The following is a 15,676-nucleotide window of genomic DNA, read 5'->3' on the forward strand; positions in this document are numbered from 1 at the left end:
AGATGCGTTCAAGCTCAACGTGAGCTGAAAGGCCTCTGCCTGAAGTTGCTGCGCCTGTACGTCCAAAGCCGCCCGCTCTGTGGTTAATCTAGTATCTTCAGCTGCTAAGGTTTCCTTGACCCGGGCGATCTCATCGCGAACCTGTGCCACCTCTGCCTCATGCTCAGATTGGTTTGCAGGGACGACTGTAGCAGTTAACAAGGCCATAAGTTTATCCATGAGATCCATCAGCACCTGAGACGGTGAGCGCACAGGGCCTCCTGCCCCGGCTGCTCCTAACCCGGACGTTATCGCTGCTGAGGCCATAGAATTTTGGCCGGGTTGAGTACCAGCCATGAAGACTCCTGCCCAGTTTGGCGACTCTGAGGGGTCCGGAATAGTGCTGCTATCGGAACAGCCCCCCAGTACACCATCTTGAATTTGATACAGCGAATCTGTTGAGCCGGCGGACGAATCACCTTCAGAGAGGACGGCCGGCTCACCATCACCTTCAGATCCTTCAGAAAGTTCACCTCCGTGGATGCAACCCACAAAGGCACGCTTCACGACGGGTTGAGCTCGGGCAGGTTTCGCACGCTGAGCCGTCTCGACGAGGTCGGTGCAGCTGTCCGGCTCAGGGCCCGGCTCACCAATCCGGCCGATGAAGACGTGAATTCCACCAAAGGGGACCCGGTACCCGTACTCAATTGAGCCGGCGTCGGGGCCCCAGCCTTCGTCGTCGATGTAGATCTTGCCGCGACGACTCTTGGTCATCCGGCCAACTGTGTATCCCTTGAGCCCTTCAAAGCTGCCCTTCAAGAACTCAAATCCACCGTGCGCTGGCCCCACGATGGGCGCCAACTGTCGTGGAATTGTCACGGCAGATGTCCTTTTGCAAGGACTTAATCGTGGAGCCATCGCAACTAGGAAGCTTAAAGGGGTTAATCGGGACAAGGACACGCGAGGTTTATACTAGTTCAGCCCCTTACGGTGAAGGAAGGCCTACGTCTAGTTGGGTTGGAATTGCTTGAGGTTTCGATGACCAGGGAGCGAGATACGCTATGCCTGGCTCTCGATCAGTTGTCCTCCCTAAGCTGCTGGCGGGTCGTCCCCTTATATACACGGGTTGACGCCCTGCGGCCTACAGAGTCCCGGCCGGCTTATAAACAGTGTCCGGCTCGGCGACTAGTTACTTCTACCTTACAGTACAAGTTATACCATCATGGCGGTTTATCTTTACGGGCCTCAGAGTCGCCTGTGGGCCTTTAAGCCTTTTAGTGAACCGCCATCTTCATGCCTTGGTCTTGGGCTTCTGATGAACCTCTATTTGCGTAACCCGGCCCTTCCTGGATGGCTTACAGAAATAGTAATATCCCCAACAGGGGCCGAGGTATATTTTTTGGAAGAGGGAAAAGGAAGCCGTGGTTGCCGCCCGAGTTGACAAGTTGAACAAACGTCTACACCGGAATTATTACATAAGTGAAGGAAATCACGAGAGAGTTTGGAGAGAGCAGCACGCCCGGGGTGCCCTAGTCTTTTATGCCAAAGGTCGCCATCCGTGGTGAGGGAGAGAGCCGTCGAGGTGGAAGCGGTGTCGCCATAGAAGGGGTAGAGCGGTCCAGGACTATTGAAGCGATGAAGAAGACGCTTGGTTGCCAGATCCTTCACACCAAAACCAAAGGGATCAAACTCCACGGAGCACCAATTGTCAGTAGTAAATTTACGGATACCAATCAAATTCTGAACAATGGATGGAGTGACAAGGATATCATGCAGATGAAAATTATGTGGGGAGATGGTGGTGGAACCAGCAGCAACTACGGGTAACCTTTGGCCATTACGAACAACAATGCCAGAAGAATGATGCAAAGATGGAGAGTGACAGATGGAGAGGTTACCAGATTGCCCCGTCACGTGAGACGAAGCTGCCGTGTCCATGATCCAGTCGACGCCGCTGTTCAGGTGCTGCTCCGCGATGTTGATGTAGGCCTGATGAAGGAGCGCCTGCCGGTCCCAACCTTGTCGGCCCAGGCAGCGGAGGCGGGACGGCTGCATAGTACAGTGCCTGGAGTACATGACCGGATAGGCCTGCGTAGGAGCCGCCGGTCGCGGCGCAAGGACTCCAGCGGCGTTAGGAGGAACCCACGACGGACGGGGAAGCGCGACGCCGTATGGGGCGAAGTAACCCAGCCAAGGCGTGAGCGGGGCGGGTGCGGGCGCGCCACGGTTTCCATCACTGCGACCTCCATCGCCGCGGCCGTGCCCACGACCGCCTTGTCCCTGGTCACCACGTCCGCCTGGCCCCTGGTCGTCGCGGCCACCGCGCCCCGGATCACCACGTCCACCGGGGCCCTGGTCGTCGCGGCCGCTGCGCGCCGGATCGCCCGAGGGCTTATGATGAGGGCCCGTCGAGCCGCCCTGGATGATCAGAGCCGAGGACCCCACGTCGAGGGCACGCCGGCGGATCTTGTCCTCAGTGTTGGAGAGCCGGGAGACAGCGATCTCGAACGCGGGGAGCGGGACCGTCTCGCCAAGGAGATCCCCGAGAGCGTGGAAGGGCTGGCTGAGGCCATGAAGGAGCTGCTCAGTGAGGTCGGGGTCGGAGACGGGCTTGCCGGCATCGCCCAGGGCGGTGGCAAGGTTCTTCAGCCGGCGGGTGTACTCAGCGATCGACAGGTCACCCTGCTGTAAGTTGCGAAATTGCCGGCTGAGCTGAACAGACCGGGAGGCCCGATTGGCGAGGAAGAACCGCTCCAGGCGCTCCCAGATGGTGAGAGCTATGGCGTCATCCGTCACGACGACGTCGAGCAGCGAGTTGACGACCGTGGCGTGGAACCACAGCTGGACGGAGACGTCAGCGCGACGCCACTCGGGATCGGCAGTGTCCACGAGGGAGGCCCGCGCCGCATCAAGGTGGTCGAGGCCGTTGTACTTCAGGGCGACGGACAAGAAGAGATGGCGCCACCGGTGCTAATTGTCCTGGTCGGGGTCGAGGAGAAACCGGATGTAATTGGTGATGGTGCACGCATGAACGGAGAGAGAAGGGAGGGAGACTAGGGTGGGAGAGAAGGTGGTGATAGCGCCGGCTGTGGTGGCTGAGAGGGCCGGTGAGGTCTGGCCAGAGGTAACAGGAAGGGCAGCAGAAGTAGTGGAGGGAAGAGTTGAGGATCCGGGCGCCGGGGCGGTGTTAGCCGGTTCCGGCCATGACTGCTCTGAATACCAAGCTAAAGAGCAATGAGCCACCGTAATCACTGACTGTATTCCATCTGAACTGGTTACATATATAGAATAGAGGGAGAGAGATAAGGCAACGTGCAGGGGGACGCGCAGGTGCATGCACGGCCATGACTCGGGCTAGCCTACAGAATAGGACGCTACAGTTACAACAGAAACACAACGTATACATGTAGTTCATCACTCAGAACGGCAGGAGTGACCCAGTACGATCTGGAGCGGGGCGAGACAGGCTGGCGGGTCGGCCAGTACGGGCCAGCCGGGGCGGGACGAGCCGACCAGCGGGCCTGCCATCACGGGCGTGAGCTGTTCAGAGGGGCGGCCAAAGGCCCACGAGGCGAAGCCATGGAAGCGGAGACGGCCGGCGATTCAGACATCAAGGGAGTCGGACGGCTTGATGGCAGCCATGACGGAAACGGAGTTCGGTGACCCGTGGAGGATTCAGGAAACTTGGCAAGTCACGGCGTCAGCGATTTGGAACGGAGAGTCAACTAGACGGAGCCGTGATGGGTCAAGGCGGAGGCACAGTGAAGGCAGTTCACATCAGCACGAGGCTGAGCCGCTGCGGAAGCAGTAATCGCGGCAGCGAGGCGAGTCACAAGAAGGTGACTCGTGGGAAGCAGGAAACGAGGCCCTTGGCGGCTCAAGGCAGCAGTTGTTGCGGAAGTAACCCGCCCGAGCAAAGCACGGGAGGACCGCGACGGGGGCAGCTCGCAACAGAAAGAAGTGACGACGGGCCGGCGACTCAGGAGCGGAGCTAGGCAGGTCAACGGGGCGAGGGCAGCTCGGGGCGGTTACAGCGGTTGACGCCAAGGCGACGGAGACTCGTGGCTGCAGTGATCAAGCCGGCCCTGCCAGAGGTGCGGGCACATGTGAGGCCACGGAGGCGTTTCAGCGACTCGGGCGAATTGCAGACTCAGATGGCGAGTTACAGCGACGGCACAAGGCGGCAGAGGTAACTTGAAGATGATGAGCCGTCTAGGTGAGACGGCTCTGCTAGGTCGTGGGTGGCGCTAGGCGAGGCCGCGGCCTCGGCATCGGAGACAACCAAGCGGGTCGAGGCCAGAGCAACAAGGCAGCATGGCTGCTCTGGTCGAGCTCATATGAGCCCGAGCAGACTCCGAGCGGGGCGGAGCCGATTTGTGGGGACAAAGATGGCTCGAGACCTTAGAGGCGGGCCATTTAGACAGCAAAACGGCGAAGCACCGCTTGACGAAGAGACCCCGGCTGGCTTGAAGCAGCGGCAAAACAGCAGGCGGCTCGGAATTGCAGTACGTCGACGCAGGCCGGCGGAAGCGAGCTCAGCAACGGCGGCTCGGAGCGACTCGGAGCGAGTTGAGGTAGGTGGAGATGAGGTTGCGCGGGGTGACTCACGGCAACCGGCCGGCTTGCAAGGGGAGGCGACGCGCGATGGCGACTTGGAAAATCTGCAGCTCGTTATGAGATGGTGTTGGCGACTTGAAACCACCGAGGGCCGCGGCCGCTTGAGGGCATTGTCTGTGTTGGCGGTGCACCGCGTAGGTGAGGCGGCTCAACGACACCGGATTCAAGAAATTGTGGGTTTATGATTCAGATTATCTATGAATAATATTTGAATCTTCTCTGAATTCTTTTATGTATGATTGGTTTATCTTTGCAAGTCTCTTCGAATTATCAGTTTGGTTTGGCCTACTAGATTGATCTTTCTTGTAATGGGAGAAGTGCTTAGCTTTGGATTTAATCTTGCGGTGCTCGATCCCAGTGACAGAAAGGGAACCGACACATATTGTATTGTTGTCATCGAGGATAAAAAGATGGGGTTTATATCATATTGCATGAGTTTATCCCTCTACATCATGTCATCTTCCTTAAAGCATTACTCTGTTCTTACGAACTTAATACTCTAGATGCCTGCTGGATAGCGGTCGATGTGTGGAGTAATAGTAGTAGATGCAGAATCATTTCGGTCTACTTGTCACGGACGTGATGCCTATATACATGATCATACCTAGATATTCTCATAACTATGCTCAATTCTATCAATTGCTTGACAGTAATTCGTTTACCCACCATAATACTTATACTCTTGAGAGAAGCCACTAGTGAAACCTATGGCCCCCGGGTCTATCTTCCATCATATTAATCTTCCAACACTTAGTTATTTCTTTTGCCGTTTATTTTACTTTGCATCTTTATTTCTCTTTATCATAAAAATACCAAAAATATTATCTTATCATATCTATCAGATCTCACTCTCGTAAGTGACCGTGAAGGGCTTGACAACCCCTTTATCGCGTTGGTTGCGGGGTTCTTATTTTTTTTGTGTAGGTGCATGGGACTTGAGCGTGATCTCCTACTGGATTGATACCCTGGTTCTCAAAAACTGAGGGAAATACTTACGCTACTTTGCTGCATCACCCTTTCCTCTTCAAGGAAAACCAACGCAGTGATCATGAGGTAGCAAGAAGGATTTCTGGCGCCGTTGCCGGGGACATTCGCGCCAAGTCAAGTCAAGATTTGACTCCCAACAACGAGTCATTTCTGGTGCCATTGCTAAATCAAGACATACCAAGTACCCATCACAAACTCTTATCCCTCGCATTACATTATTTACCATTTGCCTCTCGTTTTCCTCTCCCCCACTTCACCCTTGCCATTTTATTCGCCCTTCTTCTATTCGTCTTTCCATTTTGATGTCTTACTTGGCTCGTTTGCTCGTTTGGTTGGTATAGTTGTTTATTTATTACTAAACAGAGAACCTAAGATCTATGGATCCTCATCCGCTAGCTAATCTTTTTAAGAGATCCAATTATGATGAACCAATTGCTAGTGACTTTTGTGCACTAGATTATCTTTATAAAGTTTTGCTTGAAATTCGTGAATCTGGAAATTGTGATGAAGTACTTTATGGAGTGATTCACGATGGATCTTTGAATAGAAAGCATGATTGCAATGATGATAGTATAAATTCTATTAATGTCAATTGTGCTTATAATATGCAAAACCCTAAGCTTGGGGATGCTAGTTTTGCTATGTCTACTACTTGTTGCAATGATCATGATTGGGGTGATTCTTCTTATGATCTTGAAAATTTATTTAAGCCCCATGATGAATATGAGATTGATAATAGTGTTTGCAATATTATTGAAAGTGGTTTTGGAAGAGCGTCAACTTTAGATCCCACATATTTGGAGAACGTTCAATCTTATGAAATTTTTGATAAAAGTGGATTTGGAGAGGTCATGACTTTAGTTAATGTTAATCCCACTATTTTGGAAGAGTGTCAACTTTGCATGCATGTGGATCGTGTTGAAAATATTTTATGTGATAGCTATTTTGTTGAATTTGCTTATGATCCTACATATAATTATTATGAGAGAGGAAAATATGGTGGTAGAAATTTTCATATTACTAAATTACCTCTCGTTATGTTGAGATTGCTATTGTTTCTTTCCGCTTCCTTGCATATGCTAGTTTTTGCTTACCTTGATAATTTGTTTGCCTATAAGATGCCTATGCATAGGAGGTATGTTAGATTTAGATGTGTTTGTCACGTGTTTTATGATGCTCTCTTTGTGCTTCAATTCTTGTCTTTCATGTGAGCATCATTGAAATATTATGCCTAGCTATAAGGCTTTAAAGAAAAGCGCTTGTTGGGAGACAACCCAATATTTTTTCTTGCTGTTATTCAATAAATAATTTATCTAGCCTCTGTTTCGGTTGTGTTTTTTTGTGTTTAATTAGTGTTTGTGCCAAGTAGAACCGTTGGGAAGACTTGGGGAAAGTCTTTTTGATCTTGCTGTAAAAAACAGAAATTTTAGTGCTCACGAGAATTGCTGCCATTTTTATTTGGAAAGTTCTATTTAGTTAATTCTTTTTTCAGATGATTAATAGATAAATTCCTCACGTCCAGCAAATTACTTTAGAATTTTTGGGGTTGCAGAAGTTTGCGTTAGCTACAGATTACTACAGACTGTTCTGTTTTTGACAGATTCTGTTTTTCTTGTGTTGTTTGCTTATTTTGATGAATCTATGGCTAGTAAAAGAGTTTATAAACCATAGATAAGTTGGAATACAATAGGTTTAACACCAATATGAATAAAGAATGAGTTCATTACAGTACCTTGAAGTGGTGTTTTGTTTTCTTTTGCTAACGGAGCTCACGAGATTTTCTATTTTGAGTTTTGTGTTGTGAAGTTTTCAAGTTTTGGGTAAAGATTTGATGGATTATGGAACAAAGAGTGGAAAGAGCCTAAGCTTGGGGATGCCCATGGCACCCCAAGGTAAAATTCAAGGATACCAAAAAGCCTAAGCTTGGGGATGCCCCGGAAGGCATCCCCTCTTTCGTCTTCGTCTATCGGTAACTTTACTTGGAGCTATATTTTTATTCACCACATGATATGTGTTTTGCTTGGAGCGTCTTGTATGATCTGAGTCTTTGCTTTTTAGTTTACCACAATCATCCTTTCTGTACACACCTTTTGAGAGAGACTCACATGATTTGAAATTTATTAGAATACTCTATGTGCTTCACTTATATCTTTTGAGCTATATAGTTTTTGCTCTAGTGCTTCACTTAAATCTTTTAGAGCATGGTGGTGGATTTGTTTTATAGAAACTATTGTTCTCTTATGCTTCACTTATATTATTTTGAGAGTCCTTTAGAACAACATGGAAATTTGCTATAATATAAAAACTTTCATAGAAGTGCATTGAATACTATGAGAAGTTTGATACTTGATAATTGTTTTGAGATATGGAGATGGTGATATTAGAGTCATGCTAGTTGAGTAGTTGTGAATTTGAGAAATACTTGTGTTGAAGTTTGTGATTCCCGTAGCATGCACGTATGGTGAACCGTTATGTGATGAAGTCGGAGCATGCTTTATTTATTGATTGTCTTCCTTATGAGTGGCGGTCGGGGACGAGCGATGGTCTTTTCCTACCAATCTATCCCCCTAGGAGCATGCACGTAATATTTTGTTTCGATAACTAATAATTTTTTGCAATAAGTAGGTGAGTTTTTTTATGACTAGTGGTGAGTCCATGGATTATACGCACTCTCACTCTTCCACCATTGCTAGCCTCTCTAGTATCGCGCAACTTTCGCCGGTACCATAAACCCACCATATACCTTCCTCAAAACAGCCACCATACCTACCTATTATGGCATTTCCATAGCTATTCCGAGATATATTGTCATGCAACTTTCCACCGTTCCGTTATTATGACACACTTCATCATTGTCATATTGCTTGCAGGATCATGTAGTTGACATCATATTTGTGGCAAAGTCACCGTTCATAATTCTTCATACATGTCACTCATGCATTATTGCGCATCCTGGTACACCGCCGGAGGCATTCACATAGAGTCATATTTTGTTCTAAGTATTGAGTTGTAATTTTTGAGTTGTAAGTAAATAAAGTGTGATGGTCATCATTATTAGAGCATTGTCCCAGTGAGGAAAGGATGATGGAGACTATGATTCCCCCACAAGTCGGGATGAGACTTCAGACGAAAAATAAAATTAAAAAAAAGAGAAAAGAGGCCAAAAAGAAAAAAAAAGAAAAAGAAAGAAGGCCCAAATAAAAAAATAAAAAATGAGAGAAAAAGAGAGAAGGGACAATGCTACTATCCTCTTTCCACACTTGTGCTTCAAAGTAGCACCATGTTCTTCATATAGAGAGTCTCCTATGATATCACTTTCATATACTAGTGGGAATTTTTTATTATAGAACTTGGCTTGTATATTCCAATGATGGGCTTCCTCAAAATGCCCTTGGTCTTCATGAGCAAGCAAGTTGGATGCACACCCACTTAGTTTCTTTTGTTGAGCTTCCATATACTTATAGCTCTAGTGCATCCATTGCATGGCAATACCTACTCACTCATATTGATATCTATTGATGGGCATCTTCATAACCCGTTGATACGCCTAGTTGATGTGAGACTATCTTCTCCTTTTTGTCTTCTCCACAACCACCATTCTATTCCACCATAGTGCTATATCCATGGCTCACGCTCATGTATTGCGTGAAGATTGAAAAAGTTTGAGAACATCAAAAGTATGAAACAATTGCTTGGCTTGTCGTCGGGGTTGTGCATGATTTAAATATTTTGTGTGGTGAAGATAGAGCATACCCAGACTATATGATTTTGTAGGGATAACTTTCTTTGGCCATGTTATTTTGAGAAGACATAATTGCTTAGTTAGTATGCTTGAAGTATTATTATTATGTCAATATTAAACTTTTATCTTGAATCTTTCGGATCTGAACATTCATGCCACAATAAAGAAAAAAATACATTGAGAAATATGTTAGAAAGCATTCCACATCAAAAATTCTTCTTTTATCATTTACCTACTCGAGGACGAGCAGGAATTAAGCTTGGCGATGCTTGATACGTCTCCAACGTATCTATAATTTTTGATTGCTCCATGCTATTATATTATGTATTTTGGATGTTAATGGGCTTTATTTTACACTTTTATATCATTTTTGGGACTAACCTACTAATCGGAGGCCCAACCCAAATTGTTTTTTTGGCCTATTTTAGGGTTTCGAAGAAAAGGAATATCAAACGGAGTCCAAACGGAATGAAACCTTCGGGAACGTGATTTTCTCAACAAACATGATCCAGGAGACTTGGAGTGGCTGTCAAGAAACAAGGGAGGAAGGCACAAGGCAGGGGGCGCGCCCTCCACCCTCGTGGGCCCTTCGTTGCTCCACCGACGTACTTCTTCCTCCTACATATATCGACGTACCCCCCAAACATCCAGGAGCACCACGAAAACCTAATTCCACTGCCGCAACCTTCTGTACCCGAGAGATCCCATCTTGGGGCCTTTTCCGGAGCTCCGTCGGAGGGGGCATTGATCATGGACGGCCTCTACATCAACTCCATGGCCTCTCCGATGATGTGTGAGTAGTTTACTTCAGACCTACGGGTCCATAGTTATTAGCTAGATGGCTTCTTCTCTCTCTTTGGATCTCAATACAAAGTTCTCCTCGATCTTGTTGGAGATCTATTCGATGTAGTCTTCTTTTACGGTGTGTTTGTCGAGATCCAATGAATTGTGGGTTTATGATCCAGATTATCTATGAACAATATTTGAATCTTCTCTGAATTCTTTTGTGTATGATTGGTTTATCTTTGCAAGTCTCTTCGAATTATCAGTTTGGTTTGGCCTACTAGATTGATCTTTCTTGCAATGGGAGAAGTGCTTAGCTTTGGGTTCAATCTTGCGGTGCTCGATCCTAGTGACAGAAAGGAAACCGACACATACTGTATTGTTGCCAGCGAGGATAAAAAGATGGGGTTTATATCATATTGCATGATTTTACCCCTCTACATCATGTCATCTTCCTTAAAGCATTACTTTGTTCTTATGAACTTAATACTCTAGATGCATGCTGGATAGCGGTCGATGTGTGGAGTAATAGTAGTAGATGTAGAATCGTTTTTGTCTACTTGTCACGGACGTGATGCCTATATACACGATCATACCTAGATATTCTCATAACTAAGCTCAATTCTATCAATTGCTCAACAGTAATTCGTTTACCCACCGTAATACTTATGCTCTTGAGAGAAGCCACTAGTGAAACCTATGGCCCCCGGGTCTATCTTCCATCATATTAATCTTCCAACACTTAGTTATTTCTTTTGCCGTTTATTTTACTTTGCATCTTTATTTCTCTTTATCATAAAAATACCAAAAATATTATCTTATCATATCTATCAGATCTCATTCTCGTAAGTGACCGTGAAGGGCTTGACAGCCCCTTTATCGCGTTGGTTGCGGGGTTCTTATTTGTTTGTGTAGGTGCGTGGGACTTGAGCGTGGTCTCATACTGGATTGATACCTTGGGTCTCAAAAACTAAGGGAAATACTTACGCTACTTTGCTGCATCACCCTTTCCTCTTCAAGGAAAAACCAACGCAGTGCTCAAGCGGTAGCAGGGGGCAAGGGGGGACTTGCCCCCCCAAGTTTGGTGGGAGGTGCCCCACCCCTAGGGTTTTCGACCCTAGGAACCTTGGGCCCTTGGGGGGATGCACCAGCCCACCAGGGGGCTGGTTCCCACCCTTGTTCAGCCCACTTGGCCCACCGGGGCAGGTGGCCCCACCCGGTGGACCCCCGGACACCTTTCGGTGGTCCCGGTACAATACCGATAACCCCCGAAATTATTCCGGCGACTGAAACTGGATTTCCCATATATAATTCTTCACCTCCGGACCATTACGGAACTCCTTGTGACGTCCGGGATCTCATCCGGGACTCCGAACAACCTTCGATAACCACATACTATTTCCCATAACAACTCTAGCGTCACCGAACCTTAAGTGTGTAGACCCTACGGGTTTGGGAACCATGCAGACATGACCGAGACATCTCTCCAGCCAATAACCAACAACGGGATCTAGATACCCATGTTGGCTCCCACATGTTCCATGACGATCTCATCGGATGAACCACGATGTCGAGGATTCAATCAATCCCGTATACAATTCCCTTTGTCCATCGGTATGTTACTTGCCCGAGATTCGATCGTCGGTATCTCTATACCTCGTTCAATATCGTTATCGGCAAGTCTCTTTACTTGTTCCGTAACGCATGATCCCGTGGATAACTCCTTAGACACATTGAGCTCATTACGATGATGCATTACCGAGTGGGCCCAGAGATACCTCTCCGTCATACGGAGTGACAAATCCCAGTCTCGATTCGTGCCAACCCAACAGACACTTTCGGAGATACCTGTAGTGCACCTTTATAGACACCCAGTTACGTTGTGACGTTTGGCACACCCAAAGCATTCGTACGGTATCCGGGAGTTGCGCAATCTCATGGTCTAAGGAAATGACACTAGACATTAGAAAAGCTCTAGCAAACAAACTACACAATCTTGCGCTATGCTTAGGATTGGGTCTTGTCCATCATATCATTCTCCCAATGATGTGATCCCGTTATCAATGACATCGAATGTTCATGGTCAGGAAACCACAACCATCTATTGATCAACGAGCTAGTCAACTAGAGGCTTACTATGGACATATTACGGTCTATGTATTCACACATGTATTACGGTTTCTGGTTAATATAATTATAGCATCAACAATTGGCAATTATCATGAACAAGGAAATATAATAATAACCACTTTGTTATTGCCTCTAGGGCATATTTCCAACAGTCTCCCACTTGCACTAGAGACAATAATCTAGTTACATTGTGATGAATCGAACACCCATTGTGGAAAAGGTTTAGTCAACGGATCTGCGACGTTCAGATCCGTATGCACTTTACAAATATCTATGTCTCCATCTTGAATATATTTATGAATGGAGTTGAAGCGACACTTGATATGCCTAGTCTTCTTGTGAAACCTGGGCTCCTTGGCAAGGGCAATGGCTCTAGTGTTGTCATAGAAGAGAGTCATCGGGCCCAACGCATTGGGAATAACTCCTAGGTCGGTGATGAACTCCTTCATCCAGACTGCTTCCTACGCTGCCTCCGAGGTAACTATGTACTCCGCTTCACATGTAGATCACGCCACGACGCTTTGCTTGCAACTGCACCAGCTGACTGCCCCACCTTTTAAAATATACACGCATTCGGTTTGTGACTTGGAGTCATCCAGATCTGTGTCGAAACTAGCATCTACGTAACCCTTTATGACAAGCTCTTCGTCACCTCCATAATAGAGAAACATATCCTTAGTCCTTTTCAGATACTTTAGGATATTCTTGACCGCTGTCTAGTGTTCCATACCGGGGTTACTTTGGTACCTCCCTACCAAACTTACGGCAAGGTTCACATCAGGTCTGGTACACAGCATGGCATACATAATAGACCATATGACTGAGGCATAGGGGATGACACCCATATTTTCTCCATCTTCTGCTGAGGTCGGGCATTGAGCCGTGCTCAATCTCACACCTTGCAATATAGACAAGAACCCATTCTTGGACTGATCCATATTGAACTTCTTCAATATCTTGTCAAGGTATGTGCTTTGTGAAAGACCAATGAGGCGTCTCGATCTATCTCTATAGATCTTGATGCCTAATATGTAAGCAGCTTCTCCAAGGTCCTTCATTGAAAAATACTTATTCAAGTAGGCCTTTATGATTTCCAAAAGTTCTATATCATTTCCCATTAATAGTATGTCATCCACATATAATATGAGAAATGCTACAGAGCTCCCACTCACTTTCTTGTAAACACAGGCTTCTCCATAAGTCTGCATAAACCCAAACACTTTGATCATTTCATCAAAGCGAATGTTCCAACTCCGAGATGCTTGCACCAGCCCATAGATGGAGCGCTGGAGCTTGCATACCTTGTCAGCATTCTTAGGATCGACAAAACCTTCTGGCTGCATCATATACAATTCTTCCTTAAGGAAACCATTAAGGAATGCCGTTTTGACGTCCATTTGCCATATCTCATAATCATAGAATGCAGCAATTGCTAACATGATTCAGACGGACTTCAGCTTTGCTACGGGTGAGAAGGTCTCATCATAGTTAACCCCTTGAACTTGTCGATAACTCTTAGCGAAAAGCCGAGCCTTATAGATGGTCACATTACCATCTGCGTCAGGCTTCTTCTTAAAGATCCATTTATTCTCTATGGCTTGCCGATCATCGGTAAGTCTGTCAAAGTCCATACTTTGTTTTTGTTGGGGATCGTAGCAGAAATTTAAAATTTTCTACGCATCACCACGATCAATCTATGGAGTAATCTAGCAACGAGGGGAAGGGGAGTGCATCTACATACCCTTGTAGATCGCTAAGGGAAGCGTTACAAGAACGCAGATGAAGGAGTCATACTCATAGCGATTCAGATCTCGGTTGATTCCGATCTAAGCGTCGAACAACGGCGCCTCCGCGTTCAACACACGTGCATCCCGGTGACGTCTCCCACGCCTTGATCCAGCAAGGGGATAAGGAGAGGTTGGGAAGACTCCGTCCAGCAGCAGCACGACGGCGTGGTGGTGGTGGAGGAGCGCGGGACTCCAGCAGGGCTTCGCCAAGCACTACGAGAGACGAGGAGGGAGAGGGGTAGGGCTGCGCCAAAAGGGAAGAACTTCGTGTGTTGGGCTGCCCCTTTGCCTCCACTATATATAGGGGGAGAGGGAGGGCTGCGCCCCCACCTAGGGTTTCCACCCTAGGGGTGGCGGGAGCCCCAATCCCCATCTGGGGTGGCGGCCAAGTGGGGGGAGAGGGAGGCGCACCAGGCATGGGCCTTAGGGCCCATCTACCCTTAGGGTTTGCCCCCTCTTCTCTCTAGGCGCATGGGCCTTGGTGGGGAGGCGCCTCAGCCCACCTAGGGGCTGGTCCCTTCTCACACTTGGCCCATGTATGCCTCCGGGGCCCATGTACACTACCGGTGATGCCCGGAACACTTCCGGTGGCCAAAACCATACTTCCTATATATCAATATTTACCTCCGGACCATTCCGGAACTCCTCGTGATGTCCGGGATCTCATCCGGGACTCCGAACAACAGTCGGTAGCCGCGTACATACTTTCCCTATAACCCTAGCGTCATCGAACCTTAAGTGTGTAGACCCTACGGGTTCGGGAGTCATGCAGACATGGCCGAGACTACTCTCCGGTCAATAACCAACAGCGGGATCTGGATACCCATGTTGGCTCCCACATGCTCCACGATGATCTCATCGGATGAACCACGATGTCAAGGATTCAATCAATCCCGTATACAATTCCCTTTGTCTATCGGTACGATACTTGCCCGAGATTCGATCGCCGGTATCCCGATACCTTGTTCAATCTCGTTACCGGCAAGTCTCTTTAATCGTTCCGTAACACATCATCCCGTGATCAACTCCTTGGTCACATTGTGCACATTATGATGATGTCCTACTGAGTGGGCCCAGAGATACCTCTCCGTTTACACGGAGTGACAAATCCCAGTCTCGATTCGTGCCAACCCAACAGACACTTTCGGAGATACCCGTAGTGCACCTTTATAGCCACCCAGTTACATTGTGACGTTTGGCACACCCAAAGCACTCCTACGGTATCCAGGAGTTGCACAATCTCATGGTCTAAGGAAATGATACTTGACATTAGAAAAGCTTTAGCATACGAACTACACGATCTTGTGCTAGGCTTAGGATTGGGTCTTGTCCATCACATCATTCTCCTAATGATGTGATCCCGTTATAAACGACATCCAATGTCCATGGTCAGGAAACCGTAACCATCTATTGATCAACGAGCTAGTCAACTAGAGGCTTACTAGGGACATGGTGTTGTCTATGTATCCACACATGTATCTGAGTTTCCTATCAATACAATTCTAGCATGGATAATAAACGATTATCATGAACAATGAAATATATAATAATAACTAATTTATTATTACCTCTAGGGCATATTTCCAACAGTTTTCATACATGGGTCCTATCTCGGATTTCATGGCCTCAAGCCATTTGTTAGAATCCGGGC

General features: G+C 47.3%; 1 pseudogene across 1 annotated transcript; it reads right to left on the reverse strand.

Annotated features, from left to right (window-relative positions):
- Positions 1-873: 873 nt before the first annotated feature.
- LOC147967505 (uncharacterized) lies at positions 874-4,337 on the reverse strand (annotated as a pseudogene). The gene is made up of 2 exons (XR_015603172.1): positions 1,878-4,337; positions 874-1,641 (listed from the first exon to the last, which is right to left on the reverse strand). The product of XR_015603172.1 is annotated as an uncharacterized LOC147967505 (transcript).
- Positions 4,338-15,676: the final 11,339 nt, after the last annotated feature.

The sequence above is a fragment of the Triticum urartu genome, chromosome 5A, assembly GCF_056163025.1.
Source record: "Triticum urartu cultivar PI428250 chromosome 5A, HENAU_Tu73, whole genome shotgun sequence".
Classification (NCBI taxonomy): Eukaryota; Viridiplantae; Streptophyta; class Magnoliopsida; order Poales; family Poaceae; genus Triticum; species Triticum urartu.